Source organism: Electrona antarctica (assembly GCF_951216825.1).
Source record: "Electrona antarctica genome assembly, contig: scaffold_298, whole genome shotgun sequence".
In the NCBI taxonomy this organism is placed as follows: domain Eukaryota; kingdom Metazoa; phylum Chordata; class Actinopteri; order Myctophiformes; family Myctophidae; genus Electrona; species Electrona antarctica.
In genome coordinates, this window is record NW_027638478.1 from 23,325 (window position 1) to 34,986 (window position 11,662).

The window sequence follows — 11,662 nt, forward strand, 5'->3', positions numbered from 1 at the left end:
TACCTCATATAAATATATACATAATATTAACCAATAAATATATATATATTAACTACATCATACTACTCATAACAAAACTAATCATAACAAACAATAAACACACACGTGACCGCAGTCCACGTGACAGCTGTTTGTTTTTGTTTTTGGTATGGTGTTTTTGTGTTATATAAAGAGCGGAGTATAATACGCACATCGACAGGCTGGGCTAAAGAAACTTCAGCAGATAATGGATGGACAAAGAAACTTTCTTTATTGAGAAATCTGACAACGTTTCGATCTATTTGATCTTCATCAGGTCATGTGAACACACACAAAAGTGTGCACTTTTATGATAAGGGAGTGTCCCCATTATCCAATCAAATCACCACATTTTGTGGTGCCACTCCTGTCACTGCAGGTGTGACACATCAACCCTGAGTGAGTGGGTGGGAACACAGACATTTTAATGTTATCTGTTCAGAATGTTTTTCAGTGCACACCAATTAAAAACATTAAAAAAAGAACATTTTAAACACATACATGTATACCTACAGTATATCTGTGGTTACTCATTTCACCAATACATCACAAGATCTCACAAGTCCTGTCTACTAGGTCTGTGGACTGTCACCCATGGGCGTAGTTTGAATTTGACCCCAGGAGGGGCACATGTTTGGGGGGAATCCTGCGCGATTTTTTTTACAATGCCCTAACCCCTAAAAATGAGTTATTTAGGAAAGCACACACACACACACACACACACACACACACACACACACACACTACAGCCGTACAGCGAGTCATCATGTCATGATAAGAGAGATGATTACAAACAGATGTCAGATGCACACCTCAAGTTACAACAACAACCGGCATTGACAGGACACTGCAATCCTGCACGTTTGTTTATTTACATGATTGCTGTCAGTGTTGCTTCATAATGTTGCTTCATAATGACTGTGATAGATTCTGTTTGTTGTGTCCGGACCGATTTCCGAAGCAATGTTAGAAAACTGCGCAAATAAGTAGTTCATTGCAGAGGGGCGGGCTGGTGGGGGCATCTTTGTAATATGTCTCGAATGTCCAAAATAGTAAAGTTTACTGAAAAGCTTTGGCAGGATAACAACACTGCAGCATACGGTACATAAGAGTCACAACAACTCACGTTAGTCACCCAGAGACGACCTGCTTTACGGCAGATTTGTAACCTAGTGATGCCGGTCTCTTAAAGCAGGGGTTCTCAACCCGTGGGTCGCGACCCCCCGGCAATACAACCCCCCGTTGTATTGCCAAACCAAGTAAACTCTGGCAATAAAATAGAAGAACTGTAGAAAAAGCTGTAGTAGGTAAAATGCATGTGAATGCATAATCAACTGTAGCTGATGTTTTTCTTTCTTTTCATTACTCATTACAATTTTAATGATTTTACATAGGCCTACTAATATTCTCATAACTACCCTCTTCTGCAAGAAGTATAGACTACAAAGTATACATAAGCATGAGATTCATAGGTTGCAGAACTTAAAGCTCACAACGAGGGGCGGCATGCTGCATTGTGAATTCATGAGTTTGACTTTGGAGATTATATTCGGGGTGCAACACTGCTGAATGTCAGATAATTGCTCGTTAATAGATTCCACCTGCTGCCTGCACAGCGCTAAACATGTTGCCTAATCTGCAGCTAGTCAACAAGAGAAATTGCACATACTGTACAGGCTACTATACAGGCCGTTTATCGAGGAATATGGACAGTAAACGATGGGTTTATCTTACCTGGGGTCTCTCAATGCAAAGCAGGTTTGAAGTTACACAAAGGCTTTGCCCGCCGTAGCATTTTGGCTGCTTGCTTGCAAAGAATATAATTTAGAGAGCAAGTTGAAGCATGGATAGCAACTTCAGAATGTTTAATTTCCACCCAAGAAGACGAAGCACTTTGACGAGGTGAGTCCATGCTGGCTGTTCTGTGCACCTCGCAGAGGGACCTGCCTGGCTGTGCTGCCTATCTTAGATATAGCCTATAATCTATTCTACACTACACTACTACACACTACACTACTACTACACACTACTATGCTATACTATACTATAGTAACAATAATGCAGATCATCCGTTTTTTTCTTGTCTTTCCAGATTGGTAAATCACCATAATTTATATCTGTTCTCCAAAAATAGCTCATCTACAAGCTCATGCATGGGCTGCAGATCGGCCATTTTCGGAGAAGAGATTTATAGACATTATGTGCAAATATAAAATAGCTGTGATACTTATGTAAGTGGTTGGTGAAATAAACCATTAACACTGGTTAGTTTGGAGGGGGCGAGGGGACTATGACATCACCGGCTCAGGAAAGAGACGGCATTCGCTGTCTCCAAACTTTCCCACTCTGGGAGGTGGTTTCAAAATTAGCCGGTTAAGTCCCCAAAAACGCCGTCTCCGTGTGGCAGAAAGGGCAGATCGGCTAAATACTTGCCCGGGTAACGCAGAATACGTCCTGGTCTGGACAGCCCCTTAGAAGAGTATATTTCTGAACCATATTTTTCATTATTTATTTTTTTTAAAAAGAAAAAAAAGAATCAATTGTGGAGAAGCAGAGCTTCACTCCAACAAACCAAAGAGGTTTCTACAGAAAGTGTCTGATTTCATCTTCCTGATTTAAGCCCCTCGGTATCATGGTCTGAAGAGTATGAATTTCTCTTCATAATAAAAGGTTATCAATGTTACCTCCCCTTCTTGGAGCTTTAACATGTTCTATACCGATGTAAAAAACTTTATGTGCATTCACTGTTTTTGTTTTTCAGTGGGAAAACATGGGGTGATACCTGGGAGCCAGAGGGCAACTTCAACCTGGAGGACATTTCCGGATTTAAGGAACACTTGGCAGAGAGAGGCATTCACATTGCACATTATATTATATCGTCACTGTCTGGCAGAAACCTCAGATCTCCTGATTGTTAAGTCTTTAGTAAATGAATGCTCCATTTCATCATACACTAAAGCAGTGAAAATGGCAGATGTACAAGCTCATAACGCTTCACTTTGCGAGTTCATGTGAGCTTGTAGATCAGCCATTATCACTAAATTGTTAAACAAAAAAAAATCGGAAATAGGAAGTTTCCACCTGACAGCAACGATATATAGAACTTGACATGACTTAGCGGTGTTACTCTTTGCTCTATGACCCGATCCCAGTTGTATGTCTTGCGCTCCATACATGTTTTGCAGCCTAAAGAGATGTAAAAACTATAGACACAAAGTTAGACAATGAAAGATGAGGGTTGATATCTGCCAGGTGAAATCTATCAGGGTTCTTACTCAAATTATACGTTTTTGGTAGATTTTTCACTGTATTTGACATCTGTACACCCAAATCCAGATGTTTAACCATATGAACCCTGGCATCCTTAGGTTGCTTTCACACAGGCAGACGCAACGACACAGTCTACCATTCATTGTCAATGGAAGCCAGCGACATGCCGATACAAAGATACAGTCTACCGTTCATTGTCAATGGAAGCCAGCGACATGCCGATACAAAGATACAGTCTACCGTTCATTGTCAATGGAAGCCAGCGACATGCCGATACAAAGATACAGTCTACCGTTCATTGTCAATGGAAGCCAGCGACATGCCGATACAAAGATACAGTCTACCGTTCATTGTCAATGGAAGCCAGCGACATGCCGATACAAAGATACAGTCTACCGTTCATTGTCAATGGAAGTCAGCGACATGCCGATACAAAGATACAGTCTACCATTAATTGTCAATGGAAGCCAGCGACATGCCGATACAAAGATACAGTCTACCGTTCATTGTCAATGGAAGCCAGCGACATGCCGATACAAAGACACAGTCTACCGTTCATTGTCAATGGAAGCCAGCGACATGCCGATACAAAGACACAGTCTACCGTTCATTGTCAATGGAAGCCAGCGACATGCCGATACAAAGACACAGTCTACCGTTCATTGTCAATGGAAGCCAGCGACATGTCGATACAAAGATACAGTCTACCATTCATTGTCAATGGAAGCCAGCGACATGCCGATACAAAGATACAGTCTACCATTCATTGTCAATGGAAGCCAGCGACATGCCGATACAAAGATACAGTCTACCATTCATTGTCAATGGAAGCCAGCGACATGCCGATACAAAGATACAGTCTACCGTTCATTGTCAATGGAAGCCAGTGACATGCCGATACAAAGATACAGTCTACCGTTCATTGTCAATGGAAGCCAGCGACATGCCGATACAAAGATACAGTCTACCGTTCATTGTCAATGGAAGCCAGCGACATGCCGATACAAAGATACAGTCTACCGTTCATTGTCAATGGAAGCCAGCGACATGCCGATACAAAGATACAGTCTACCATTCATTTACCCATCGTAACTATTGGGAGGAGTGGACGAACCAAGAGCAGTTCAGGGTTTAATGGCTCAGGGAGACTTCAACTTCACAACTTGCCTATAGAGGGTATGCGTGTGACATCATCGTATCTGGAAGTTATGCGGGAACGCCCACTGAGTGGCAAAAAACTACTTTCTGACCTTGACAGCCCATTCATCCAAACAGAAAAGTCCTGTCTGATTGCATTAAACAATGTTAAACTCGCCAACATTGCAGCTGTACAAAAAGCTTGAATTATCCTCTATCTGCAACGTTTTTTTTTTAATAAAAATCCACCATAGAAACGTTATGAGCTACTTTCTGTCAAGAAATGCCCTGCATTTGATTATTTGTCAGAGTTTGGAAGCGCAACATTTTGCTGCCTCCTGCATTATGTGACATACGTAGGACGGTTGAGTGATTTCCAACGAGCGCTTCCAAACTCCAACACTCCATGCTGCTCAATGTTTTGCCACTCAGTCTAGATGAGGGGGGGGGGGGGGGGGGGGGTGTGTCCTGATGGGAAAATCATGCATGTGCATACTCTATTAAACATACCGTACAATCGTACATACACTACATGAACAAATGTGTGGGCATTTGCACGCTGAACAAACATGTTCATGCACCAAGGCTGTCCCCGAGCCATTTTTAGAATTCAAGCACCAAACCATCGTTTATATAATTAAAACAAACAGTCGAGCACCGATAGAACATGCTTTTAATCAAGCTGCAATTCATTATAGAACCTATGGGGGACTATTGCATAGTCTCAGTGAAAAAAAAAACTCTTGAGAAAAGAGCTGCTCTGCAAGCCGATCTCAGCAAGTGAGCTTGCAGATTTGATCTGATCATTTCAGCATGATGTAACATGAACGAAACTAACAGCGCAGACACAAAAATAATCAGTTAATGAAGCTTATATGGCCCATAATATATATCCCATGCCTACAGGATCATGCTGCTATAATAGGCGGTTGTCGCTCTGTAATGCAATGGTAAAGAGGGACAGTAGGTCAGGAATGCGCCATTAATTTAATAGAGCTTTTTTTCAGTTGCACATTATGTTTAATGAAACTACAACACGTTTCTAGCTAAGCGTATGGGACGGTCTGTAAAGATGTGCTGCTGCACGCAGAGAAAGTGCATGTCAGAATTATATTTCTGCATTTGGATTATTGTATTGCAGAACCTTGTCTGGCTTTAGCAGGACCGGACAGTCATGCTTTTGCTGTAAAATAATATATAAAAAAAAAAAAAAAAGGTTCAAGGCCATTCATTGAGGTTTGAGTGCAAACGTAAGAAGCGATTGTCTGAACCTTCAAACGTTTGGGGACAGCCTTACCATGCACACAACTCTGAGAGTGTGCTATACTAAATGTGTGTGATGTCACAACCTCATACACAATTTCTTATAACAGCTGTACCTCAACTTGTCCACTCCGTTTCTCACGTGTGGGTCAAAGTCCACAACACTTGTGGGGTGTTCTGTGTGATATCGTTTATTGATCTTGGCAAATGATCTTTCTGCTAGAAGACCGCTGATTGTCAATCTCAATAACCACTTCAATTAAAAAACGTACATACCTTTCTTAACCCTTTTTTCCTGCAGACTCTTGGTTTTGGAAGGTTCACGTTTTGGACACAGACCTGTGACAGACCTTTGACCTGTGACAGACATTTTAGAAAACTTAAATTCCAGTGGCATATTATGTTTGTTAATTACATAGATCAAATATACAGGGCAAAATAGTTCAAAACCTTTGAGCCCTATCCAAGCGGATCTGGTCCAGATATTCCCCCATTAACTTTAATTAAACTATACTGAAGATTGTTCATCTACAAGCTCAACATGTTGCATCATAATGGGCTTGTAGACCTGTGACAGACATTTTAGAAAACTTAAATTCCAGTGGCATATTATGTTTGTTAAAGGTATATTCAGTGATTTGACTTAATTCAAATATCACTTATTTTTTCTTTTTTTCTGGATAATCCTCCCTACTATAGAGTGTGCTGACCATATAAGGAGTTCCTCCCTGTCCCCAGTGAGCCCCTGCATGGGGTCAAAAAACCCTAGTTTCAGTTTTGGTGGCGGGTGGCAAAACCTTCATCCAATCAGGATGAGTGGGGCCTTCCTCCAATCATGATTGAGTGGGGGCGGGCCTTGGTGCACATGCTGTTGGCCTGTTGCACTTCCCCCCACTGTAGAGCGTGCATGTGCACATTTTGTTACCGGGGCGGACTGGGTGGTTTTCCAAATCACCCAAATCACTGAATGCTCCTTTAATTACATAGATCTCATATATACAGGGAAAAATAGTTCAAAACCTTTGAGCCCTATCCAAGCAGATCTGGTCCAGATATTCCCCCATTAACTTTAATTAAACTATACTGAAGATTGTTCATCTACAAGCTCAACATGTTGCATCACAATGGGCTTGTAGACCTGCTATTCTTCACTAGTTTTGTGTCTAGTAGTCTACACCAATATAATTTAAACATACAAATATGGAGATACAAGGTTTCTGCCCCAAAAGCAACAACATCCCAACAGACACAACAGTTCAACCCCAGAGACTAGCCAAGTCTTGGTACCCAGTGCTTGGGACAAAACTTCTTAACTCCATTTGGACCCTCAAAACTATCTGCTAAAACAGCCAACTCCACCACCTCTCATGAAAGTAATTGACAATATCTAAAGTCACCAACGTTGATGAGGCAATATTGCCATTTTCAAAATATACAGTTTTCTTAACCTGTTGATGGCCATACACTGTCAAAGTGTAATGCCTCAACTCATACAATTACAAGTAATTTTCAGGGTGGGGTGGGCCCCACTTCAAATATGATTTGTTGGTGTCCCCAGTTCAAATACCATTATTTTGAGCAGCTTGAAAAAGTTGAGAACCACTGTGTTAGAAGACCTCAAGTTTGTCAAGCTCATTAACCATTTAGAATCTCCTACAACGTACCCTTCTTCCTCTTTTGTCTGCCAATCACAGGTTCAGTGGGTGTGGGAGATGGCAGGTGTTCCAGAGACATGCCTGTTATGTACATTTTGCAGAACACAAAAGCAGGGTTATGTTTTCAAATAGCCCGTTATTAAGGCTTAAAATGTGGGAAATTATGAATAATTTTTTGGTGTCCCTCCCCAGTTGGTGTCCCCAGTTCAATAACCATTATTTTGAGCAGCTTGAAAAAGTTGAGAACCACTGTGTTAGAAGACCTCAAGTTTGTCAAGCTCAATAACCATTTAAGTCTGTCAAGCTCAATAACCATTTAAAATATCCTAAAACATACCCTTCTTCCTCTTTTGTCTGCCAATCACGGGTTCAGTGGGTTTCCCAGATGGCAAGTGTCCCGTAGACATGCCTGTGACAGGTTGCACAAACTGAAAATTACTAGAGGCCTATTTTGTCAATAACCACTTAATAGCTCATAAAATCAACGTACCCTTCTTCCCCTTTTGTCCTTCAATCACAGGTTCAGTGGGTGTGGGAGATGGCAGGTGTTCCGGAGACATGCCTGTTATGTACATTTTGCAGAACACAAAAGCAGGGTTAGGTTTTTTTTTAGGTTATTAAGGCTTAAAATGTGGGAAAATTATTCATTCTTATTATTTTCCTGCTGCACAGGTGGTGTGTGGGTATGAGGGGATGCCATTGGGGGATAATCATTTGGGTTGTTGAGGTATTTGTCCAGGTCGAGGGATGTTATGGTAGCTGAAGAGGAGGGAGAGAGGGTTGGCTGTGGAGCAGTATTAGAAGGACCTGGAAGGGACCTTCCTTCTGCCTGCTGCATCCTGTGAGATCCTGAAACGTTTTGTATGCATTAGTCAGTTTATTGGAATGATGATATTACATTGAGTTGATAATTATTGTTGCATTATTGAATGACATGCTGACATAAGTGAAATGCTACAGGAAATGTTACAGGGATGATCAAGGTCAAACTGACATTGTGGCAGCAGCCAGATAAATAGAACCATCAGGATTGTGGCCATATGTGATGGGTAGTACAGCATTGGACCAGCTTGATTTCCCTGTCTGAACCACCACAAGGTTCCATGCAGCATCACTCATGACAGCACCTTTTAAATATTACATTTATAAGAACCAACTTCTAAATACATTCTAAAAAGTTTAAGTACCTTTGTTCTGCATTTTATTTGGTTGAGCGGTACTCTGACCCCAGAACCACACGTGTGTCTACTACTAGTTTTATACTTGACACGGTATATTGCTCCGAGTTCTGAATGTTTAAACTACAGCCAGATGTTTTACATAACATCTGGTGCACAAGTTGATGTTTGAGAACTGACAGTGGATAAAGTTCTTAATTGAGTCTATTTATTTACCATCTGGCTGTGTTTGCATTTACTCAGAAAGGGACTATTGAGTTTTCATCTCCTCATCCTTTCTTCAAAACTGTGGTGTGTGTCAAGAAAGTCAAAATTAACTTCAGGCACTGCATTCATTTCTCTTCAATTACACTCCACTCAGTCCTTATTGACTCGCCGATGCTGGAGAAAAAAAAAGGTTTTAATACTTACCAATGCTTTGGATCGGAGTAGTGGTCTCCATCTCTGTCCCCGCTGGCTCCTCAGGCTCCTCAGTAGCACATAGGATGGAAGAAGACTGGAGGCTGAGGAGAAGAGGGCAGGGGGGAAGTATGCTCTGGATGTGGAGGGGAGAGAGGGGTGGAAGCTCCTTGTGCTCCTATCCTGTCATAATCTGAAACAAGAGAATCAATGTATGATTAAAGTATTCATCAGGTGCTTTTATGCCTGGTGAGTGCAAGACAGAAATAAGCACATTAAGCATGAACTTGGTCAACAGGCAGGTGAATAATAGTGCCTGAAAGAAACTAAGGACAATTAACTGAACATTTGTGTAAACATTAATTAATGTAGTCAAGAAAACAAATGTAACATATATGATTACATAATACGAACAATGGCTAGGTGTGACCGTTTACTCCACAATTCAGGAGTGTGTAGACTGTTGTGCAGGTGTTTTAGGGATGGCTTGATCAGCATTGTGTTAATTGATGCAAGTGGCCAGGACGGGGAGTCGGAATGGATCATGTCTTGAAACTATGGAGGTGCCATGCCTTTAGTTGCCTTGTAGGCCAATCAATGTTTTGTACTCTGGTGGGCAGCAACCGGAGGCCAAAGATGGAAGCTTAAAAAGGAGACCTGAACATTAGGGGTGACTGAAATTCTCAGTATACAACAGTTTCAGGAGTAGAGACCACCTCCTTCTTATCACAGCCACTCTCCGCTCACTCCCTCATCAACACCTGCCTTTCATTATCATTCGGCAAATCCCCGTCACAATCACCACAGTATAAATACACCTGCGAGCTGTCACTTACCTGTTCCTACTACTACGTGTTCTTGAACAATACCCCCCCATCCACCCCCTTCCTACTCTTTTCTCCATCTCTTCCAGGAACCCGGGGTAGTGTCAGAGCAGAGACGACCGCTCTGAGTGAGCATAGTCGGCGTACGCTCCTGAGACTACTCCCTCACCCCGAGTCTCACCCTACCTGGGTTCCCCATCCAATACGCATCCATCCCTTTTTGTTCAATAAAAACTGTTAAAGCAAAAATAGCCAATCTAGAATCTCCTAAACACACACACACACACACACACACACACACACACACACACACACACACACACACACACACACACACACACACACACAGTCAGGATCTCCGGGCTTCTTGGACACAAACAAAATGGGGTTGTACTGTCGTATATTACAAAGCCACATTACGATGAAATATCCATATAATGTTGTATAATGTCATGTTGTTGTGCAGGACAAACCTTCACTAGCTGAGTTCCTGCATGTAAGTTCTGAGAGGCTTGATATTAGCTGGCCCACAGACACATTCCAAGGAGGGCCTACGTGATCAGTTGAAAAGGTCTGCTATGAAATTGTAAAGGCTATTGTATTGAACCGTGGATACCATTGTGTTAATAATCTATAGAAGTGACCATCTACTTAGTATGCGGTGGTCTGGGGACGCACATGCACGTGCGTACACACATACAAGGGCGTTGGGGTGCACACCCTACATGCACTATTTGGGGAGAATTATAAAGAGGGTCTCAAATGTGCGGAGATCCAGAATCCAGGGAGAATCCAGTGAGAATCCACAGAATCCAGTCAGAGAGGTCAGTCGAGAATCCAGTCAGTCAGAGTGAGATCTATAGCCAGGTTCCAGATGAGATCGGGGACTGCTATAGGGACTGCTCTAGGATGGCTCTGGAGTGGACTGATCATGAATTTGGTAACTAAGCTTTGTCCTTAATAAAATGATACAGAAATAAGGACATGCCTGGCCTCTCCAATCATTTATGCAACAGGGTAAAAAAGTGCTTCCTGGACACTCAATATATGACAAATAATGGCAATACACTACAAATAATGGCGAGCTAGATCGTGGCCTCATTGTTCGCGCTCGGGGGGGCAGTCTGCTCCTCTGGGACGGATTGAGGAAAAGAACTTTGTTTTGTCACGGAGTGTGTCTGGGAGTGCTTGGACTTGTTGTTTAGGTGATTGGAGTGCCATGACAACTTGTAGGGATTCAGAGTATTGGAATTGAGGATTTAAGTTTAGTTCAGTCTGCTCGGCGGGGACCGTCATCGTCTCTGCTACGGCTACGGTCAACCAGCGGCTTTCAGCAGTGGTGTGCGTCGTCATCACCATGGTTTTCATCACCACGGCAGCAGACGGCCGGAGAGAGGGGCTGCAGTCAGGGGTCAGCGAGCACCACCAGCGTCACCTCTTCAGCAGCGATCGTGAGGGGGGTCCGTTCTACTCTGCTCGGCTCGGCGATTCAGTGTTCAAAGGGAGGCGTTCATCAGCGACGGACACCGAGAGGAGGAGGCTCGGCTCAATTCAACAGATCTACAGGCTCCCAGCAACGCATCGCTTTGCAGCATGAGTTTCTGCCTTGCAGTGGCCTACACTGTAAAGAGTTGCAACTTCTCATTTTCAGTCATTTTGTCATGACTGAAAGGGGGGAGATGGAGAAGTCAGTTCAGTTTGGGAGAGAGGACAGCTCGACAACAACTGTGCGGTGCATCAGGACACTGCATCATGCATATAACCTGTTGACATGGACAGCCTCATTTGGCCATGCTGGCTGAAGGAACAGTCGACGTGAGATAACGAGAGGGGCAACGGTTACAGAAGAATCTTTATATCAGATGAATATCGTTACATCTGATTTCAAATGTGTGTCTGTGTTTGTCTAATTCAACAT